This window comes from Cimex lectularius, unplaced genomic scaffold, assembly GCF_000648675.2.
Source record: "Cimex lectularius strain Harlan isolate CLEC.00 unplaced genomic scaffold, Clec_2.1 scaffold244, whole genome shotgun sequence".
In the NCBI taxonomy this organism is placed as follows: Eukaryota; Metazoa; Arthropoda; class Insecta; order Hemiptera; family Cimicidae; genus Cimex; species Cimex lectularius.
Window position 1 is genome coordinate 221,452 of NW_019393120.1, and position 24,537 is coordinate 245,988.

Below are 24,537 nucleotides of genomic sequence, written 5' to 3' on the forward strand. Positions count from 1 at the left end.
GACAATTAGACTATGAAAAATATTTCATATGTGTAATGTAATGGAATAAAGATCGAAACGTTGGCACGATGAAGAAAATGTTTTTATGAAACCTACATCACACCAGACCGCATCTCTCGATTTCTGAATAATTAAAGAGTATTTTGTTCTAGATTGTGAAATGAGATTTTATTTGCTAACGCTAATAAATTTAATTGTTGTTTGTTGTTTACATTTAAGATTCAGTTTTGTTCTTTTGTTAATTTGCGTTTTCCATTTCTGGTTAGGAACTAGCATAATGCGTAGATACTTTATTGAGTTTTCTGTCCTTGCTATTGTTTTCGTATGTTATTAACTGTACTGTCTGTGATTTTTCTGTTGGTAAAATTAATGTTTACACACTAATATTCCTTTATGTTAATTTTTTAATCATTTGTCTATATGTTAATTCGGGTGCTCCTATTTTGCTGTTTTCTTGTCGATGCTAAAATACTATGTGTAGAGATTAGTGACCGTTAATCGATAGTTATTCAGATATNATGATCTCAATAAAAGATCGAAACGTTGGCACGATAAAGAAAATGTTTTTCTGAAACCTACATCACACCCGACCGCATCTCACGATATCTGAATAACTAAAATACTATTTTCATCTGACAGAGATACAGTGCCATCCATTCGGTGTTTTCTGTTGGTCAATATTACGCATTAAACAAGATTGGTCCTAGAAGGTTCCCTTTGTGGAAAAGCACAATTTATTAAGCGTTTGAAGTATTTGTCATCTTGCTTTACTCGGAATAGTCCGTCTGAGTGGAAGATACAGTACTGTCCAGTTGTATACTAAAGCCATCTTTTGAATAAAGGAGAATCGATCGATATTCACCCCACCTTCAATTATTTCTAATAAGTACATTGTTGGGATGGGGGTTAGTTTACCTATTAGGACTTCAAGCCAGACTTTATCAAAATCTTGAGATAAGTCCTGAAGCACAGCGGAACAGATATATCTTCAGAAGGAGCCAGTCACATTGCATTAAAATGACTTGATTCACTCTGATGACCAGCCAGTTGCACCTTTATGTGATATTATTTTATTTCGATGAGAGTCATTAATCTTTTGAGTAATAGTTTCTTGAAAGGTTTAGTTCGTGTTTGAGTCACTGGAAGTAGCCACACTGATCTAATGACATTTGCTTTCGGCAACCTTCCATATTCTTGGAGAATGTTTTAAACGTAATGTTTATAAATGAAAAAAAAAATGATATGAAAAGGGCAAAATGTTTACTAAAATTTTCTTGATAGTCCGTTTTTGTTCATTTAAGGTAAATCAACAAAACAAACATTAAATATTATAACATAGTAATCATCCATAATTAGTTTAATAAAAATGAACTATTAATTAATTAAAATAACTAATAAATAAGAATAACTATAAAATGAATTACAAATAACTAGTCAGAATTTTTTGCTTTTTTCCAAAAATATGATATTTTAAATGGTCATGTGGTTCGTGTATTATTTTATGAATCTAACCTCATTTAATATGACAATACTTTCTACTTTCGTATCCTATATAAATAACAAATCGACCTCTTGACTTGGCACTATTGTACTACAAATACAGATACCCATATTACAAAAAAATTATATTTAGATTATTTAAAAATTGTTCTTAACAGCTCCTAAAACTCATTGACAAGAACACTTATGCTTGAGTTTATGACATTTCGACCTATTATAACCAAAACTAGTTTCTTTAGTGGTGATACCATTCCGCAGCTCTTCTTGTTAGACCTTTCACAACTTCAATAGCTATAGGTGCCCTGAAAATCAGTTAAAAGTAATGTATAGTCGTCGTTATGTTTATTTACATTTTTTTGTTAGAACTAGTACGCCCATGTTGATCGATCACGAGGAACGATTCTCATGACGATGTGTCCCACGTTTCTTCCTATGCATCCGGTTATCTTGGTGTTAACGAGCCGGGCGTCATAGGAACATCTGCTCCCCGACCTAGGACCACAAATAACTTTGCTTCCACCCCCCCTTTGGATCCGGGTTGTTTTCGCCATATTCGAGAATCTCAGCCGGGGAAGAAAGTAAATAAAAACCCTTTCCCCTCCCGACGGTACCTTCCTTTTAGGAAGTTTTAGTGTCAACTTAATATTTGAACGTAATCAATTCCAAGCTCCCGCCAAATAACAAGTTGTTTTTAGTAGCCGCTATTTTCCTTCTTCGGTTGTAAAACCGGAGAAAAAGTAGTAGTATAGAGCTTTTAAGGGATGGGAAAGGCAAATGTAGTAGTTATAAATTACTGTCCATATTCAAAGCAACCACCACACATTCGAGGCGGTAAAACATGCGATAACTACTATCCTCTGACATTCACTAAAAAAAGAAAAAAGAAAAAATATAGTACGGCAATAAGGGTAGTAAAAAATTATCATAAAAAAAGTCAGGAAGGACAAGGAATATAAAATAAAATGGAAAAATTATGAAATAGAAAACAAAGTTGTGATACACACTCAACATATATAACATATATCACTAAAATCCTACTATGGCATATTTTTATTAGAGCTTGGGATATACAGCGAACAACTGAAAACATAATATATTTACCTCAAAAATTGCTACAATTTAGCATAAAATTGATACAATTTAGTCGTTAAAGGGTGCAGTTACTACAATAATTTCAGAAAGAAAGATCAATTCTTATTAGTTTATATAAGAAGTAACAAAGTTTGTTTATTTTTTTATTTGCTTTGTTTCTATTTTTATGTTACAACATTACCGCCTTCTATCTAGGACACACGGATCATCGATGTAGTTATGCTGCGGTTGATCTTTTGTATAAACAAATTTACGTCAATAAATAAAAATCAATAAATCCTACAACATAGGGAAGCGATTATGTTACATTCCATATGTATGTGTATCTGATTCTATTTATCTTACGAAAACAACATCATCAACCCAAGCATTTTGAGATTTAATGAATCACCCGGGAGAGATGTATATTCATATACATTTGTCTGAGAAGGAATTGGGAATTACATTGGAAATTATTGGAAAATATTCACTGTAGGTACCAAGTTCCCCAAATGCTTCAAAAAATGTAAGGCAATATGCTCAACGTAAGTTGAAATTAATTTGTAATGGATGAAAATATTTTTCACGTTCCTACACAAAATATTGCAATCATAAACTTAAAATCAAAGTTGACATATTTAAATGAGAAATTATATTGAAAAATGTTGTAAAATGTCAATAGCAAATAATTAAGTGCATTTTTTAATTTTGCAACTACAACAGAGTTGAAGGGTAATTGTTTTTAATTTACACATTTATGATGTGAAAGGATTGACGCTTGAAAAAATTGCGTACACGATTTTATACTTTGAAAAAGGCAAATGCATTAGGTGAAAACATTAGGATGTGAAACCACAAGATGGGAAAAAGGGATGGTTTTCTTGTTGCGATTAGACAGAAAAAGGAATTCACTAAGACATGAAATAATAATCTCATAAAACAATGACGAGACAAAGAAACACCGACCAAATCGAACAAAGAAATCGCCCGCAAGATATTAAAAGGAGGACAGATGTTTATTGGGAAAGTATCGAAAGAAGTAGAAATGGCCTTTCATACATTAACGTTTTATCAATATCGGACTTTTTCTGTAATGTATACGCGGCGATTTAAGCCGTTTTTCATCCATTATAAAAAACAACGTATACAAGATAAAATAAACGACCTTTTCGACCACCGCGATCCGGCCCTCAGTCGCTAAAATTGCAAAAAAATATGATCCAAAGGAAACGGCATCGTCATTGGGTCGGATCGGTTGAAAAAGATTGGGTGACCGTCGGAGGATGTAGAGGTTAGAAAAGGGATCGTCCTGACATGATTAAAAATAGGTCATGCGAGGTTGAAATACGGATACATACTTTTGGGCCAAAACCCGCGTTTTTTTCCAACAAAAGGAGAAAGGTTGATGAGCACACGTAATTGAAGGGTGTCGTTGGTTCCATATAGAGAGCGTATAAGAAGATCCACCTGATATGAGAATTGTGCTTAAATACTTCAACGAGTATGCGGGTCCTCTGTTCCTATTTTTGATGTTTGTAAGGGTGAATGAGATTGTAGATAGCATTGAAACCTGCTGTGTTTAGGGCTGAAACGACGACCTTGTAGTTGATAGTTCTTGTAGTTAAACTTAGTGGAACAGATAAGACGTCTAATCTATATAATATGTTGCAGTACAAGATTGAACAATATGTATTTATTTATATGCAACTTAGAAATATGTATTTATTAAAGTGCGGTAAGTGCTGAGCGCTCCGATGAATATCAAGTAATATGGGGTGGGTGTAAAAGTAAGTTAGTAGCGAGAATGGAGTGGGTTCAACCCCGTCCCGAAGTTCTTCGAGTATTCTGGGGGAGAAAAATGCAATTGTGCTTAGTCGACATCTGATAAGCCGAGTGCATTTTTCTGTACAAATAACGCTAAACTAATATTGTTTATAATATCCTCCTCCACCCTTAGAATAATGCTTCCCCTGGGTTGTCTTTTACTACCTTTATTGCTTGTTTATTTTTTTGCATAACTTTAGTTTTTATGTATTTAATTATAAATGTTATTATTATCATAATGATTAAAATATAAAGAAATAATGTCCGTAGGCTTAGATTAACATGTACATATGGTGTGAAGTTTTATTTTTTCTCACGAAGTTTGGAGAAATATCATGAAGAGTAAAATGACGAAGCTTGATGCTGAAGTTGGAGATTTGTTTCGGTACAAATGTGAAGTTGAAAATGATTGGGTTCCCATGGCTCGATGTCCGATAGATGAGTGTGTGTCTTTTGTAGATGATTTCTCTTTTGCCTGGTTTTAGCAGAAATATACTTTCTAGGATTTTTGTTTCGATTGTGTCGTCTTGTGTGATCTTGATTTTTCCTGGTGTGATGAAGGTGCATAAAAATTGGTTGATTTCCGGAACGTACGGTTGATTCCGTAGTTGTTGCTTATCTGAAGTTCAGTGTAGACACAATGTCCGTGTAGGGTGATTTCTGTTTGGCAATTGTTGATTCGATATTAGAATTTGTGGACAATGGTAAACTAGGTTTTTAATACATTCTTCTGTTAAATATTTTATCTCATTACTTTTGGATTTAAGAAAATATTTACTGTACAAATAACACTATAACTAATATTCTTTATAATTTATTAGAAATCGTGAGATGCGGTCTGGTGTGATGTAGGTTTCAGAAAAACATTTTCTTTATCGTGCCAACGTTTCGATCTTTATTGAGATTATCTTCAGGGCTCAAAGNATATTATATATGTACTCTAGCTGAAAACCTGAGGTATAAACGAGAAGCGACGTAATGTACAATAAAAACAAATATAAACAATAAAATAAAATAAATAGAAGCAGAGTCAGTCACCAGATCGAATCACTCAAATGGCTGTAGTTTAAATAAAATATGCCTTAAAACCAGATAAAGAAGGAAAACGCACACGAGCATAACGTCAGCTGTTTGTCGCCCCATAAAAAGTAAACATAAATACATAAAAAAATGAAACAATTTTTTGATATAATTCGAATGCAAAATTTGGATTGTAGCTATATGAATTATTAATTATATTGATTAAAGTTATGAATATTAATTCACACGTTTTATCTATATGAATGTGCACCTATATATTTATCTAGATTTGTAATAAATTAGTGTGTACATATTGCTTTTTTAAGTTTTTCCTTTCGGAACTACGTTTTCTGCGATGTAGAAATATAACAGTTATCAGTAAATATTCATGTGTTTATCTCGATCGTTAATGAATTAATACACACCGACGATACAGTTTGGTGAACTGATCACTGATGATCACACAAGCGAGTCCGCGCCACAGAAGCAAACACCTCCAATTACACGGCCAGTTGCCAAAGTGCGAGATTAACAAGGGATCTGTTGAAATCCAAATACACGTGATCTCCATGTGTAAACTGGAGAAACATCATGTCGCCAATCAAAATCAACTTGTAAACTTTTTTGATTCAGAAAAAAAGTTGTTTTTAGTTTGTTGAGAGGTCGTTTTACGTAAAATTATAGATTGGTCATCAGAATAGTAATTGCAATTTTGTTGTTCAAATAAATGAGAACATTTATCTTCTGAATATTAGCTTCTGGTCGAGTCTGTTTTTGTGACATCATATTGATCATACAGTTATTACGTGAAAGTTATGATACTATTGTTTGTGTTTAATTAATCGAAAACCTGATAATATAGTGTAAAAAATCTGATTATTCTGAACATTTAATATTTTTCTATGTTGTCATGTTATATGAAAAAAACTTACGCTAAAAAAGGTTATATTCAGGCCGGGCTGTCATTTTTGATCACCATGCGTATTTTTCTTTTGGAAAGTATTTCCAAGTTCTCCCTGGCTCACCGACTTCATAGCTTTATACGGTTCACGCGGATTTTCGCCCACATATCGCCCGACTCTGTCATTCCCGTAATATGCAATATATATTCTATTTGGGAGAATTTATAGTCGGTGAGGGACATCAATATGAAGAATTCAACCTAACCTCTGAGTAGGTCGCGTTAATTAACGACAGTAATATGTATAAATTATGAAAATAGCAATGGGACTGGAATAAAAGGTTTTCTGGAAATTTCACTAATGCTATGTAAAATAATTTTGGCATGGAATCGCTGACATTTATTATATATAACAGACAACCCCGAAGAGTGTTTCCTTTTTGTAATTACTCTCAGGGATACAGTTTGAATCCTAATCCCAGAGGTTAAGAGTCTTTTAAGCACGTTTCGAGGGAAAACGAGGGCACTCTTGGGGGGAAAAGAATTCTGCTTGTTTCCCGGCTGAATTTATCCCTGGGCTACATCGACTGTATGAGCAACACGTTTTTGTCGAGCAATCTCGTTGGCTGCTGCAGCACTATCGGGCTCGACCTGAATCCTTCCACCTATTTTCCTTTCGAAAATGGAGAAGATTTAGACAATTTGCAAACATATTGCTAACATGATTAGCACAGTATTTAAAATGACTATATTTCTCGACATTTGTATAATTTTTTCTTCAATATTAAGTTAAATATCTAAATGATAGTGTAGGCTTGCACCGAGTGTTATTGAACTTATCTTGACAAGGTTTGAAAGCAAATTAATTATGAAAGGAACATAAAAAAAAACCCAGCAACTATCGAACATGCATTCATTGGCAACTTTGGCCCTTTGACCGGTAGTCAGAGAGGTTTAAGCACAACACCTGCTGCTATTCTGGCAAATCCCGCGTAGGTGTGATTTATTTTCCTGGTAACAATAAAGCATATTGCAGTTTTTTTAAATTATATTGGTTTCAGTGTGACATCTCACCGATCGTGAAATTATATAAAATTAATTAATTTTAAGTAATTAATTTTAATATTTCAATTAATTAAGGCTTTTAGTTGAGATAAAAAGTCAGTGTCACGAGCGGGATTCGAACCCAACCGAAGGTCGATAGCTCAAGTGGTGGAGTAGCGGCGTATCTAGCCGAAGATCGTGGGTTCGAATCCCGCTCGTGACACTGACTTTTTATCTCTACTAAAAACCTTAATTAATTGAAATATATTAATTGGTCAAGCGGACCACGAATACTAGGGAATTAATTTTAATCAACACTGACCCACCAGTTGATAAAATAGTTTTTGTTTTCTACAATGACTTTAATAGAAAAATATTTCCTCATTATTGCCTAATCGTTTTATATTCTCCATCCACGTTGGTGAAATAAGTGGCAAAAATGATGTAAAGTGTTGAAAACCTTTCACACAATGAGAATAAAACGGCAGGGAAACATCCTGAAAACCCGGCTCGTGTTTTGGAAAACAATAAAAAGAGGGCTTACAACAGCTTAAATAAATATGTGAAAGAGACAAGCTTTGTATTAAAAGTGGCCAAAAAGTTTGAAATTAAGCCAAGACAAATTTCGCTTAGGTTAAATCTATTTACACTTGGTTTTCAATTACAGACAATATTGGCATCGACATTTCGACAAATTTGACATGAGATTTATAATTTTTGCGTTATTGCAAATGCACAGAAGCTAGATAATTCAATTAAACAAGCATACCAATGAAGCGTAAATGTGGTTATGCTAACCTGGCAATGTTACGCAGTTCAACTATGTTGTGTTAGAACGTTATTGAATTTCATCTCACTATATAATTTACTGGATACACAATACAATGAAGAGTTGTAAACTGAAAACTGAGTGTACATAATTAGCAAACGATGATAATTAAAAACTTTTATATTAAAAAATTCGTTTGTTAACTACATGCATCGTAGATAATTACATCTTCCGATGATGAAATCAAAACAGATCTTTTTATAATCATACAAATATTTTAACATTGACAATGATAATAATTGAGTGTGTGTGTGTGTGTTATTGTAATAAAAATAAATTACCCAATTAATAGAAAAATGTCCTGAATATAATCAAACTGATGTTATCAGTATATTAACAATTGTAAAACAAATAGGAGTACATTTATGTAGATATTTAGTAAACGTTTATTGTAAAGTAGCTTAATGAATTTAAACGAACTGTCTAAAATAAAAGTCCTGGTCATAGTATATTTAATTCGAAGAGAAGAAACTAAATTCCTAAAGTAATAAGTTTTTCATTTAACCCAACAACAATTACTGTGAGTTGAAAAGGATATTGTGCTGGAAGAAGAAGAAAACTTGGAAACTGTTTGTTTAGAAAGAAAAAAATATATTACGAACGTACAGAAGTGATTACATTCTTTTTAAATTACCCCCAAAAAAATTATTAAAAAACTTTTATTACTTAAAAAGTTTCAAAAATACAAAAGAATTAAGGGTGATATAACTTTTTTTCACACATTCTGCTTATTCTAACAGGTTTCTGCTCTGTATGTTTAACTGGCCATTTGACAAAGCGGAACAATGTATAAACACAATTTTTATTTTAAAAAATGTTAATACAATATGGTATTAGCAATATGGTTAATTCATTAGAATTCGTGGTCCGATTGACCGAATAACGTTTTTCAATTAATTAATCTTTATATAAGGCTTTGGTTGAGATAAAAAACGAGCGGGATTCGAACCCACGACCCTCGTCTAAAGACGCCGCTGCCATTTACATCCTTTTTGCCATTTTTCATTATGGTTAATAATATTACCATAATCGCTTTTTAAAAGATTCTTATTGAATGATTTATGAATGAAACTTCAATCAGTTTGCGAGGTTAAGATGTAAGACGGACGAAATTTGCGTGTCCGTTAACATTTTTGATTAAATCAACATGGGAATTGCGAGTGTTCAAAACACCACTGATAATGGACAATTGCTGGAAGCCTCTTGGCAAACAAAGTTACAGTATTGTAGCAATAATTGCGAACAAAATTTGAAAGAATAGGATGGGCAAAATTTACGAGAATATGCAGAAAAGTCAGGCATGAATGAACAAAACAACCAGAAAAATAAGAAACAACAAGCAATAATTGTCAACAAACCCAACGAGAAGAGCAATATAATAAAACCAGCAAGAGTGGTAAAAGGCAAAACCAGAAAAATTAACAGAAAAAAAATAGTAAAATAGGCAGGAAATACCAGGAAAAATCGTCAACCAAACCAGCAGGAATGCCCGGCCAAATCCAGCGATAAACGGTAAACATAACCAGCAGAGAATAGGGATAGAAAACCACCAAAATATTCAGACAAAACATTTAAAAAATGGGCCCAGAAAACTAGATAAGTTAAAGTTTGGCAAAATAAGATAAGTAATTTTTTCAGGAAGCTTTGAAATATACGTCTGTAATAGTTTACTTTTAACCATAACTTGCTTTTACAGATTTCTCGAAAATTACGTTTCGATGATTCTACTTGTCCATTTGTAAACTCGAATAACTCATACTGATTTAAAATGACCAATTTTAATATCCTCAAAATCCTAGAAATGTGAGGAATGTCTAGCCATTTGGTTGTACACGTGAAATTAATTTGATATGGCTATTGATGATCAGGCCATAAAAATTAGGAATTGTTCAAACAAAATTGTAAAAGCTTTTTCAAGCCAAAAATTGTTTGTTAAACATCATCATGTATACCTGCAGCATGACGACACGAAGCTGTTCCACGACGGACCAACTGAAAAATTGATGAACTGGAACTCTTTTTTTTCCCATGCAGGATATAGTGTTTGCCGCTCCTTCTTTTCATATTCCATGCAAAAGCCCACTTTTGTGATAATGATAGTGTTTTTAAAAATTAATTTTAATTTAATTTGGTCGTAAGAATATTTTAAATGTAGAAAGGTGGCTATTCTTTTAATTAAACGCACCATTTTTATACCATATATTTTAAATGCTAATGCATTGCGGGCCATGTCCCTTGACCCTCTTCAAAGCTCGCTATTTAACTAAATGTACAAACTTTCTAGATTTAAATTTGGTTTTGTTAAATTACAATACCCATACACACACAAACAACTATGTATATAGTTGTTAGAAATCAAACTGAAGAATAATATCTTGATAAGTTTTTCAAATAAAACTAAAAAGAAGATGAAATACGATAATAGATAAATTAAGAGGAGTTTGTACCTTTCTGTACGGCTTATTTAATTATGTTTCCTATAATATGTGAAAAAGTCTGTTGGCTTTTTTAAATCTCATATGTAAATGTTGTGCAGTCTGGAGAACGTAAACGATGATTGCACCCTTCTCTGAAGTTTATTACTATTCGAGTACTTTTGCCCATTCGATAAAATTGGACGGCGAAACCAACGCAAAAGCGCAAAGCGAGGTTTGATTGAAACAAACTTTCCGTTGACCTCCAGTCACTTCAATCAGTCATATTTTTCCCATGTATTACAAACTTCGGCGAATCGATAATTAATCAAAATTATAAATTAAATTTTAGACAAAAACAGTGCGAGGTGGGGTCTTTTTTGGAATAGGTACCCCCGTCATTGAATGAATGAATAATAGTATTTATTTACATGGAATACAACAAACTCAAAATATGTTACAAAATACTTTACGGCATGGACAACAGTCCGCAGCCGGAGTTGATGTGAGCAAACACAGAATAATAATCTAAATGATAAATGATGGAGTGAGTGTGGTGTTCCATCCTTTTTAAAAAGATAGTTCCTACTCACAGTAAGTTGTTTTGCAACGATCCGGATTTCGAGCCTTTTAGCTCATCATCAGGTTGAAGGACTTCTACAACCACGTCTCTCGACATGAATTGCCAAAGTGAACCCGCTGATACCTCCGCCAACGCGACGTTCCAATTAGCAGCTGATTTTTTTAATGGCGCTCAATTTGAACGTGCGAAACGCGGAAATTATAACACAAATAAATATTATACTAGTAAATACTTAATATTATTAAATTACTATAAAAATAATAACAATTAAAATAATTAGTTTAATTATTTGGATGTTTGATATTATTTATGTACATATTTAAAATGCATTAATAATATAACAGATTTTGACCTACCTACCATTTTAAACCACGAAATTAGTGAATTTAATGAATTAAAATGAAGTATACTTCACTAAAGCTCTCCGTGGCCATTTCATTTGTCGCCGAGAATCCAGTCCGAATACACGACATTTGAAAAATGGCAAAAAAGAGGGAAAACTCAAAAGGTGGGGTTGAGATAGGAAGTTGGTGTCCTTGTGGATCGAGGTCACTCACTATAGCTCAAGTGGTAGAGCAGAGGCGTATCTAACCGAAGATCCTGGGTTCGAATCCCGCTCGTGCCATTGACTCTTTTATCTCAAATAAAAACCTTAATTAATTGTTTTATAGTTTACTTATTGTAAGACCTGACAAGCCAGAATACATTACAATACATTCTGAGATTATAGTCTAAGTCAATGAGAATGTCTTATTGGAGGGCGTCATTCGAACCTATATTTCGTCCGATGAAAGACTGAACTTACATTTGCGTTTAAAAAATTTAAATAAGAATCAAAAGCGTATTGCAGGCGTTCGTTTTCGTATTAGTGTTCTTTTTTCTTAAGATTAGAGAGGGATGTTTTCAATGAAACGAGAATCTAAGGGTCGGATGGGACCAAATGAAGTTGTGGAAACAAGGGTGGTGAAATTTCTCGAAATAAACCAACAATCCCAGCGCCACTTTATAAACTCTGATCCCGAATTAACTTTATTCCCTTTCAAGGGCCTTTTTACATAATTCCAAAGATTCTTTTTCCTTCTTATTTACAAGAGTGGCCTTCAGTTCTGTCAACCACTTGAGGAACTGAGTGGGGAAAATAATAAAATACTTGGGGAAAGGTCGACTTTTTTAAAGCTACGTCATAAAAAGGATTCCGCTCGAGCGGCACTGACACAATGAGGCAAATCTAATTTCGAACATCCTCTCCTGTATTTAACATTGGGGAAACCTTTTACTGAAAGAGAACCGAAAAGGTTTCGCCTATTGTCTTCACATTGGTAAATTAAAAGGACGTTCAAATCTACTTATTCACTTTGCACCGATGAGAACAACGAAGGGAGCAATTTGTCAAATAAAGCTCCTAATACCTGCCCGAAAGGTTGGGACAAAGCTTTACAATGACAATGACAAACGAGAAACCCCCTGATAGCTGATATATAAATGTTATCATTAGTGACGTGAGATACCAATCGATATGAGTAAAATATCGAGTATTTTCTTTCGATAACGAATACTTTTGGAATCGAATATTGTAATTCCATACTAATACTGTATCGAATACTTTTTGTACTATCGGAAAATATATTCAAATAGATTTTTCGTCGAGTGTTCAAGTAATATTGAATTGCTACTTACCATTTGAAACTTACTTTTCATCAAACTGGGAATTGACTAGTTACTGTTAAAAGCGCCTACTAGCGTCATGTGTTAACAAATTCACTAATTTCGTGGTCCGCTTTACCAATTAATATATTACAATTAATTAACGTTTTTAGTTGAGACAAAAAAGTCAATGGCACGATTGGGAGTCGAACCCACGATCTTCGGCTTGATACGCCGCTGCTCTACCACTTGAGCTATCGTGACCTCGATCCACTCGGACACCAACTTCCCATCTCAACCGCACCTTTTGAATTTCCCCTCCTTTTTTGCCATTTTCAAATGTCGTGTAATCGGGTTGGATTCTAGACGACATATGAAATGCCCACGGAGAGCTTTAGTGAAGTATACTTCATTTTTAATCATAAATTCACTAATTTTGTGATCCGCTTGACCAATTAATATATTACAATTAATTAAGGTTTTTAGTTGAGATAAAAAAAGGAGGGAAAATTCAAAAGGTGCGGTTGAGATGGGAAGTTGGTGTCCGAGTGGATGGACGTCACGATAGCTCAAGTGGTAGAGCAGCGGCGTATCAAGCCGAAGAAAGTGGGTTCGAATCCCGCTCGTGCCATTGACTTTTTTAACTCAACTAAAAACCTTAATTAATTGTGTTAACAAAGTTAATCGAGATTTTTAATTGGTGGTTGCTATGCTGACAATTCTGGTAACTCATAATTCTTTTTCGCGGCGCACCTCGCACTTTCAATTTCAGTCATTTCTTATAAAATGTTTTTGTCTTCAAGTCCCGAAAATGTGTTCGCCCTCCTTCTCGTAGGTAAATACTTAATCATGTCTCCTCCCAAAAGTAATGCGTGAGGTTATTTTACTAAGAAAACTGCATCGTCGGCATCTTGTCAACTCTGGGGAATACAGTGGGATAACGTCTTATCTTTTCAAACATTCGAAAACAAAAACACCCGTTGATCAATTTTCTCAAAACTCGATAACGATGTTGAAATGTGTTGGCAGCTTTTCCTTGTTCTTACCGACGTACCCACTGTATGAAAAAATACTTTAAAATGAATAAAAATTGCAATTTCTTGAATAATTTAAGGCGTGAGCGTATTTTAACCAATGTCCACAATACTAAGTTGATCATTTCAAAAACTACTCTTATGTGTAAGTACTCGTTAATAATTTCTGTCGATACTTGAGTAGTATCGACTATTACTTTCGATATCACAATCGAGTACTGGTATCGAATATTTCTGGTATCGCACATTATTAGTTATCATCATTGCTTCGCTTTCGATGGATTAATTGGAAAGTATGCAGCAATTGCAAAACTAACGAATATTCTCTTTTTTTTAAATAATTTGTAGTACATTACAACTACCTTAAAGTAGGTAATAAGTAACAGTGAGCAAGGTAATTAAAAAGACAAAATTAAAACCAAGAGTGGAGAAAACACCCATTGGTATTACTCCAATGTTAGAATATTGTTTGCTCAATTGATACGTGTGTCATTATCACTTTCACTGTCATCACCATCACTTCCTAGGAGATCTCGCGGCCATTGTCTCTTCAGTCGGCGGGGAGGGTTTGAGGGGATTCGTCGGGATGCGAGGTTTCTGATGTGTTTGTTTACGTTAGTTGGGAGGTTTTTATGAAATTTACGGTAACGGAAACGTATTAGATCTTGTACGACAGGCATATGTAAATCTGCATGTGTAGTTTGGTTCGATACATAAAATGTAGCATCTAGTATTTTTCGTAGTATTATAGACTGGGCAGTTTGAATGCGGTGGATATTGGAATTTTTGGCTGAACTCCACACTTGAATTTTCGGGATCCCAGGTTTGCCGTTCCAAGATGGCCGCAAAATGTCTTCTTGCTGTACAGTTGTTACGACTTATTAGTTGGACCTCTGATTGGCATATATTTCGAAAACACCTCACTACGTCGGCTGAGGAGTTTGTTTATCCTGTATATCCCTTTTTTATTCAACACTGCCTCTGGCCCAACATCGCACCTCAAACCCTTTCTCAGGGTGAGACGATTCCCAAAAAATGGATATTAACACTGCCATAGGGAAAATCCAGTTTCTTAATATTTAGTTTTAATTTTCGTCCTTTATCTTATAAAGATATTCAGGCAAATAAGGCGAAGAGAAAAAAAAAGAAAAGAGAGAGAGAGAGAGAGAGAGAGAGAGAGAGAGAGAGTTAGGAGTGAGTGAGCGAGTGAGTGGCTGAGTGAGTGAGTGAATGCGTGAGAGAGAGAGGGAGCGAAAGAGGGATAGAGAGGTAGAAAATGGGAGAGAAGAGAGAGAGAGAGAGAGAGAGAGAGAGGAAGAGAGAGAGAGAGAGAGAGAGAGAGAGAGAGAGAGAGATTATTTTGTAATGACGAGAAAAAAAACCATGGAAACTTATGATAAGTTTTTCCGACAATGAAATATATTAAAAAGTTGAAAAAAGTAAGCTAGATATCAGATAACAAACGGTGATAAAAAGAGAGACTAATGGAATAGCAAAATAGTGTTTCGAAATAGAGCAAGTGATAACAGTGTAGAGTGATGAGTAGATTAGCCTTATAGCTATTAAGGTAAAGACGTGTATAAGGGTGATTTATAGAGGGTGAGATAGAGAAGGGGATCGAGAGAACCGACTAGCGTGTGATAAAGGAAATCGGACGAAGCTTTCAAAAAACCAACATTAAACATTTACATAAAAACGTAGTTGGGAGTGAAATAGACAACTTGATAAATAATAAAATGTGATATAGGTTAGAGATATAAAAGTGTAAGTTAGGAGGAATGACAGGAAAATGGCGGAAAAAAACGCAGAGAAAATTCGCGTACAAGGACGTATACAGATGAAAAAGTAATTGCTGAAACAAACATGTATTTTAAATTATACGTAATTTACAATTTTTTTCAATTAATTAACCTTTTGGTTGAGATAAAAGTCACAAGCGGGATTCGAATTTTTATCTCAACCAAAACCTTAATTAATTGAATAAGAATTTATTTGGTCAAGCGGATCACGAAATCTAATAAAATGTAATTTACAATAGTCAAAAACATCATAGTAAACGTTCATAAAATTAATAGAATCAATGGGTTTTACTATTCGTCGATCTAGATCAACAATAACAAAAAAGTCTATATATTTAGTCGGCCTGCCATTGTCATATCAACCCTTTCGGTTCAACTGCCCTAACATGACTCGTCGGTCTGAGGATGACGTCACTTTTTTAATGGATCAGCACACCCCTTTCGACTGGCCTGAGAGAGAAACTATTGATTAAATATCGTCACTCAGAAAGGGTTGAATTCATCAAATAACATCAAATTAGATAATTTTTGAACAGTATAATCTTTGCTTTAAAAAAAAAATCTTATGAGATGAAAGACATTTTTGAAGGGAACTTATTTAAAACAATTCTACTCTATATTTTTAAATTGATTAATTACTTTTGTGTAATGTGTGGTTGAGATGAAATATTATTGTCATTAGCGAGTTCAATCCTGGGTTTCGTGGGTTCGAGTCATTGGAATTTTTCATCTTAACAGTACAATACATAAATTTTTAAAATCTATTTAAATCATTACATTGGTTAACAAGACAAACTAAAAAACACATGGATTACTATATTTTTACTTGTCTTATCACATTACCGTTTAATTTAAAGAAAATGTATATGAGAAAATTTTAAGTTGATTATTTCGAACTGAAATGAAGAATTTGCAATAAATCGCAGCTACTCTCCCGTCAAAGAAAGTGGTGCTTGTTTACGATTTGAGCAACGCTGCTGGCAAACTGGTGAAGAACTTGTAGAGAGCCCTTTAGAGCATTATTCTTAATGAAGTTGTAATTGCGCAAGTCTGAAGTGGGAGTTTGGCCGACCTGGACTTAATACATAGCCGCATGATGTACGAGGAAACTTTGAGCCGGCAAAATTCGAAATTAAAATAGATTATCCTTTAATTAACGTGATTGGACAAGCGATCGAAAATCAAACGCACACCGCAAACGTCTCCATTTTCCCACAAAAATCTGAAATTCTATTAGAAAAAGATGAACATATTTAAAAAACAAATAAAAACAAGATAAAATCGAATGGAATACAAACAAATCCTGTCAATATTTTTTTATTGTCCTGAAATGAATAATAAGATACTAAGTAATTATGTAATCACAAATATAATGTATTTTCATATAATAGTTTCATAACCTGATTGACTTCAAAATATATGTCAATAAAAAAAATAAAGCAATGTCAGCCATAAGATACTAATGATGGTCTTTTTTAAAAATTTATTTATTAATTTATTTTCTACACGAACCACAATTGTATAACATTAACTATAGATCCATTTAAATCAAACTATATATTTAAATTAATTAAGGTTTTTAGTTGAGATAAAAAGTCATTGCCATGAGCGGGATTCGAACCCACGGTCTTCGGGTAGATACGCCGCTGCTCTACCACTTGAGCTATCCGTTAGTGTTCGAGTGGATCTAGGTCACGATAGCTCAAGTGGTAGAGTAGTGGCGTATCTAGCCGAAGATCATGGGTTCTAATCCCGCTCGTGACACTGACTTTTTATCTCAACTAAAAACCTTAATTAATTGAAATATATTAATTGGTCAAGCGGACCACGAAAACTAGTGAACATATTATTCATCTTATTCATCCCCATCCTGTCATAATCACATAAAAACTGCAGAATACAAATTCACATTTCACAACACCAATATGATACCACAAGAATAACACCACACTTTATGCCCTGAAGATGACCCGAATAAAGGTCGAAACGTCCGGAGAAAAAATTAAAAAGTTGTTTTCTAAACTACCTCATTCTTGACCGCAACTCACGACTTCAACAAACTTACTAATAAAATTAAATTTAAAATTAATTATATTATATATTGTTCATTTTCTGCAAGTTACAATTTTTAACGAATTGATCAAACACTGTTATGTTATTTTCACTTAGGAGGTTTAATTGAGTGCACGGCCAGTCGGATCCCTTCAGCAAGATGTTTCGTATTCTCTTTGCATCCAGCACAGGTGAGTGGAACAAGGGATGATCCACGTCCTGAACCTGATTGCCACAAACGCACGCCAGTGATTTCACTCCAGTTATTTTATGTTGCGCCCATGTCCAGCGATAGTCTCCGTCACCTTAGCCGTTATATTGAGAGTCAATCCAATCCTGTCTTCTATCTTTTGAAACAATTTTCCATTTCCTCTTTGGTTGACTTTCTCCTGCAAGATCCCATTTTGTAAGGGTATTTTCGAGAAGGCGTTTTTTTTTTTTAATAGGGATGACGGGTGTTTATTATACTCTATAGTAGTCGAATGTCGGCAGCAACTTATTTGACCTGTCGGTCCGCTACTTCAATGCCTTGAATTCCGCATGTGCTTTCACCCAAAGCAAAGCCAATTGTTTTTCACCTTCCTTGCTTGGCTTGAACCCTGATATCTTCACATAACTAGCAATGGTTCTTCGGATTCCTTATTGCATTGATTGCCGCCGTGCTGTCTCTATTTAGATCGTTCGTTGGACACTCTACAGATTCATCTGGGGTCGGGTTCTTCCGAGGAACATCGTGGTCATTATAAAGTGTCGGGTCAGCATCAGCGAAACGAACGTGTTCCCTCTCCAAATCAAGTGATAGGCCAAGATGTCTTCCACATCTTCTCTTACTAGCTTTTTCAAAATAGTTGCCGATAGATTTTGCAGCCTCATAATTGAACTAGAACAGCCTGTTCATAACCAAGTTCGTATTCAATCACATACCCGGTTGGCCTCTTGGTATTACGTGTATATAATAACTAGTTACACTATGAAATATGAGAATTAACGGTAACATATAGAAAGAAATAAAAAAATGAAACAAGAATAACAATTCTATAACAAGCTAAACACACATACAAAGCGCACGTTATTAATTAAACATAAATACATTTAAATTTGCTTAAATAATCTAAGTGCGTCTTCGTATGTTTGAATGTCTGTCTGTCAGTCTCTCTCTCTCTCTCTCTCTCTCACTCTCTCTCTCTCTCTCGCTCTCTCTCTCTCTCGCTCTCTCTATCTATCTCCCTCTTTCTATCCTTCTCTCTCACGCTCTCTCTCTTTTCTTGCTTTTTCTCACTCCATTTCTATTTTTCAATTTTTTGCTCAGGCCTTGAGAGATACAACTCCTTATTTATCCGAACTCCACCCCCCCCCCGGTCACTCCGACTGTAGCATCTGATTTACTTTATACAAATACAAAATGGCGTAAGAATTATTATTTTTAAAACAGAGAAACGAACACGTGCATGCAACTTTGCTGTATTGTTATATTTTGAAATTATATTAGGTTATAGACAAATGGATTAATTTATCAAATATAAATAGATTGTAATACGTAGGAAATCAGTAATAGTTTCATGTACAAAATGAATGTACTTACTTTCGTTTAAGATGAAATACTTATGTACGTATGTAGATGTGCTTTAATAAACTGTACATCAAACGCTACTTGCCAAATGATTTTCAGCAAGACTGGAAGACTATTGCAAGCCTGTAGAATTCTCTAAAGCTGGAATGGAGAGACTGTGTTTGTTGGCGTAGGCTTGTTACTAATTTGGTGTAATTTGATTACATCTGACTCCGAGGTCATGAATACCCACTGATCCCGAAACTCAACAGAGTCCGACTTAGAAATCAGCACTGCCTAGTTAAATTAATTTTTTTTTCTAAGCTGATAACTGACAGGGCGAACACAAACCGATGTTAGCAATGTTTCCATTGATAATTTGGTTACGCTTCCAGTGATGCTCAACTTGATATAAACTTCGCCCTGGTCGGACAAGACAATCCCCCGCCCAGTTGATTTATGCCCTGTAAGCCGTATTAATTATTCTGATAGGACTATTGTAACAATATCGCCTACGGACAGGTAGACTAACATTTTAGGTTAATAGCCAGCGCCGGGCTGATCAGACGTGTTTACACAGCCAATCTGATCCTCCCGTCCCCTCGGGCGTTAACAAAACGCATAAGAACAAAGCCCATAATTTATTATTACGCTCGATCTGAAGCAAGCAGGCAATGTTATCCAGCAATCATCCGACTCTTTGTTTTACTTTCGGGAAAGTATTTTCGCGATCTTAGTTTTAATGGACAAACTTTTCGCCGTTATATTCCTTCAAATGATTCTGAAAGTCTTAGAAGCAGCTGGGGACCTAGCAGTCCGGGAGATTATGAGATGGACTTACTTCAAATGCAATATAAAAAAAAACAATTTACTATTATAACTATAAAATTTTCTGTTGACTAACATTTCAATTTGTATTGTTTTAAACAAATAAATTATAAAGAAAACAATTATATTAAACCAAATTTAGTATATAAATAAAAAACGAAAATTTTAAGTTTTCTGATAAATTGCGATATAAAACAACATTTTTATTTTCTTTTTTAGAAATATATGGTAAGGTCATACTCTCACATACTCATACCAATTCGGCACAGGACCAAATACGGGTTAGAATCTTCAATTTCCACAGCTGTGTATAACATAAATAAATTCGGTACTAATGCGGGCCCTTTTTCCTCGTCCCTACGGATCTTTAAAAACAATATAGGACGCGCTTTAAAATGTAAATGAGGGTTTGTTCATTACTGTTATTGTGTTATTTATTCATCTATTTATAATGTTTATTTGTATGCTAAAAGTGTTGGCCCTCCTTTATTCTTTATTTTTATTTTTATAGCCGTTTTTTATAGGTATATTTTAATGATTGATTTGTTGAATTGTTTGACTGTCCTATGCTTGGGTACCTGACCTGTTTGGACTGTAAATAAATAAAATAAAATAACAATTGCAATGATGTTACGCGCGGTTTGGGCCGCACTTCGCCCAAATTTAAATTCGTACAAATAAATTGGACGAAAATGTAGTTTGTCTTATTTAATTTCCCAGGTGCTCATTCTTATAATATTCAATATCAACTAAAATTGTTTGTATAAAAGATAACAGTTTAAAATATTTATTATAATCTATAAATTAGATTGGGGCAAATCGTTTTGTTTACATGACAAGTACTTGCGAAAATAAAACCAATTTTCAAAACCTGCATTAATTTTGCACCAAACCAATAATGTAAATGAGGGTAGATGGAGAGCTCAATATTCCACCATCACCTCTCTAATACTAAATCCTCACACCAATAGGTATAGTCAATTTCAAAACGTAGAATAGAAACACAAAATGTACTTAATAAAATAAATAAAATAAAATAAATTTATTAAATAATAATAATTAATAAATAAATAAATAAATAAAATAAAATACTTATATGCTTAATATACTTAATATACTTATATACTTAATAAATAAAATAAAATACTTATCAGGAACTATGTAAAATAAAATGGTCCTGTTTCCTACAAAATTCCGAACAACGAACCCAAATGCCCCACTGCTGTATTCATCTCAATGGGTGGTATTTCGACAAGCACTCTATGGAACATTGCTTCCCGTACATTCGGTCGTCCTAAAAAGGACAATGAGGATCTTTAACGTCCGCACCTAGCCTATTCGGCTTTATCGGATGTTTTGATTCTCAATCTGAGAGCTGACGCACCTCCGCATACGACAGAAGGGTGTTGTTAGTGCCGCAGCGTTGGTATAGAGGCAGCTCAGCCCCGAGGGGCCAAGACAACCTCGCTCTCCGCTTGCCCATTCCGAGTGGTCGGGTCCGCATTAAGCATCGAACCGTATGTCGCGCGCAAAGGCGAATACATCAGCATGGACTCCCGCGCACCCCCTGGGAAGAGAAGGCCACTCTACCTCCCAGAGTTGTGGGGCTTCCCCAGCGTAGCAACTACCGGATCCGCTCCGGCCGCGGTTTTGCTAACCACCTCGTAGAGGAGACCGCCTACGGTAAAAGCCTCCTATCGAGCTTAGCCTACACCTACGTGCAAAGCATACTCGAGTAGGAGCAACCGATTCACTGCCCGTTCCCATCCGCCACTACTCGCACATTCAAGGGAATTTTCAGCAAGATCATAGCGTCCTCAACGCTTATACGCCGTTCGATCCGCCGTATCCCGTGAGGCCGGGTGTATAACGGTGGTCATACGCAAGTTTCGTGCGAAGGTCACAGGTAGAAGACAGCCTCTTTTCTAAGTACCCGCCAGGGGCGTCACAACAAGCCACCACGAATCCATTCCCAGTGTAACATAGGCTGGATTTTAGAACGTAGTACAGATGGTTATGCACCCTCCCCCGTCTATGCAGACAGGATCTGGTACCCTAACCCTCGTGTTCCTCTGATAAGGCACCCGCCACCCTTGCCGACCCGAGGCCGACACGAGTACAGCTTGTGCTTTAGAGAGGTTGCCTCGCCCTCTGGACTACACCATTATTTTGCGCCCGGACCCTCTCTATGGAACAATGGAATGACACCTTTTAATTATGTGAGACACATCGAGTGATACTTCTTTGCCAAAAGTAACAGTACATGTGTCAATCTCGCTTGGCCTACTTCGATTCGGGTGAATATCACCTCTTCTTCTGTATAAACACACACACACACACACACACACACACACANTATATGATATTTATTTAACATAGATACATCTATTTAACCTTTTATTTATTGTAATATACTAACAATTCAACACACTTAAAAAATACCATAGAATATTATAATTTTTATAATTTTGTTAAAATACAACACGGTAGAAGAAGAATTCAGCTTTGTAATAATTACCCCATACTTAGTTAGTACAAAGATTAAGAAAATAAAGTCGAAATCATTAGGTCCAGATCATATTTCAATTATCATGCTAAAAATTATAAATCCAATTGTATGTGAAGTTCTCAGTCACATTTATAATTATTCATTGCAAGTTGGAGTATATCTGGAAAATTGGAAAGGGTCATTTGTTTTTCCATTAGTGAAAAAAGTCACCGCCAAAAGATTTTGCCTCTAACAGACCCATAAATATCATCTGTACGTTAGGAAAAATTCTAGACAAAATAGTGTTGTTACGACTTAATTAATACCTTGAATACAAAAATATAGTTTATCCTTATCCATCTGGTTATAGATCAGCACATAGCACGGAAAATGCTTAAATTATGATGTCTGATAACATAAGAGAAAACATAGAGAAGAGTAAAATGACCATCATGACTTTAGTTGACTTTAGTCATGCTTTTAACAGTATAAATCACAAAATCTTAACAGCAATCCTGAAATCAATAAATTTATCCGATAATGTAATTAACCGGTTTCACACATATTTAACAAACAGAAGTGGGATGATAAAAACACAGGATGACAAAGCTTATAACAATGCAAAAGTTGATAATATTAACGAACAAATCGAAAAAATATACGCTGACTTTGTAAGACTAGCAGACTGGAATAATAACCATATGTTAGCGTTAATCCCAACTAAATGCAAATCAATAATTTTTGGCCATAATAAATTATTAGAAAAATTGAACCTTGATGATGTAAATGAAATTAAAATTGATAACATCTTTTTAAAATATGAAGAAAATGTAAAATATCTGGGTTTAACGCTTACCACGAATCTATCATGGGATATACAGGTATTAAAAATCAAAAATCAAAATTACTCGACCTTCAGTTAAGTTTTGCAAAGTACAACGTAAATATCAAAAAACAACTTGTATCAACTCTAATCTTTTCACACATAAATTATGGTCTAGGAGCAATAACACAAATAGAAAAATTGCTAAACTTAAAGTTAAACTTATGTGTATCCTGAACCTGAAATGTGATAGCTTTATAAATAATAAGTTTTCGCAACTCAAATTTCTCAAAATAACTAGCTTTAACTAATGCAATCTATCAAGTAAAGTTTTTAAAGTTTTCAATGCTCAAAACCCAAATTATCTATATTTGAACTTTAAGTACAAGTCTCAGATTCATGATAGAGCTACTAGGTTGGCAAACTATCGTCTGCGTGTCGTTAAGCACAAAACCAAAACTTTTAATAGGTCATTCTCAGCAAAAGGTGCAATAAAATTTTCAGATGACCTACACACCTAAAACGATGTAAAAATATCAAAGATTTCCATAATAGTCTTAAAAATCATCTCTTATCTAGTTATGATTGGTGTCTTAAATTTAACTTCTTTTGTTGTTTTATCTTGTTTTAGTGTTTTATATTACTATTTAGTGAGTAAAGTTTTATTTGTAGATTTATATTGGTAATTCATGATTTATACTGCACAGTATTGAAAAGTATTTTTGTTCACTTATTTTATTAGTAATTTGCTTTTTAATTGCTCAATTAGTATGTAAATTAGAATATTTATTTCGATAAGCAATTTTAAGTAAATACATACATAGTTCAATGTAAAACGAATATATGGAACATATTGACCTCAAGAATAAGGTTATTCGAAGTAATTAATGTTTAATGAATGAGAAGTAGAGTAAAATTAGTAACCATTGTATTTCACATTAGATGTAAGATGATCCTTCAGATCAAATCTTGTGTGATTGATAAATAAAGCGTTCATCATCATCATGTCTCACTCTCTCTCTCTCTCTCCCTCCCTCCATCACTCCCTCATGCTCTCTCTCTCTCTCCTCCTCACTCTCACCCTCTCTCTCTTACTCTCTCTCTCTTCCACTCACTCTCCCCCGCCCACCTTCC

The 24,537-nt window shown here is 34.4% G+C and overlaps 1 protein-coding gene across 2 annotated transcripts in view; it reads left to right on the forward strand.

Moving 5' to 3' along the window:
* The window catches only part of LOC106666693 (carboxypeptidase N subunit 2-like), a 259,862-nt gene that overhangs the window by 98,356 nt on the left and 136,969 nt on the right, over positions 1–24,537 (forward strand). The window lies entirely within an intron of this gene.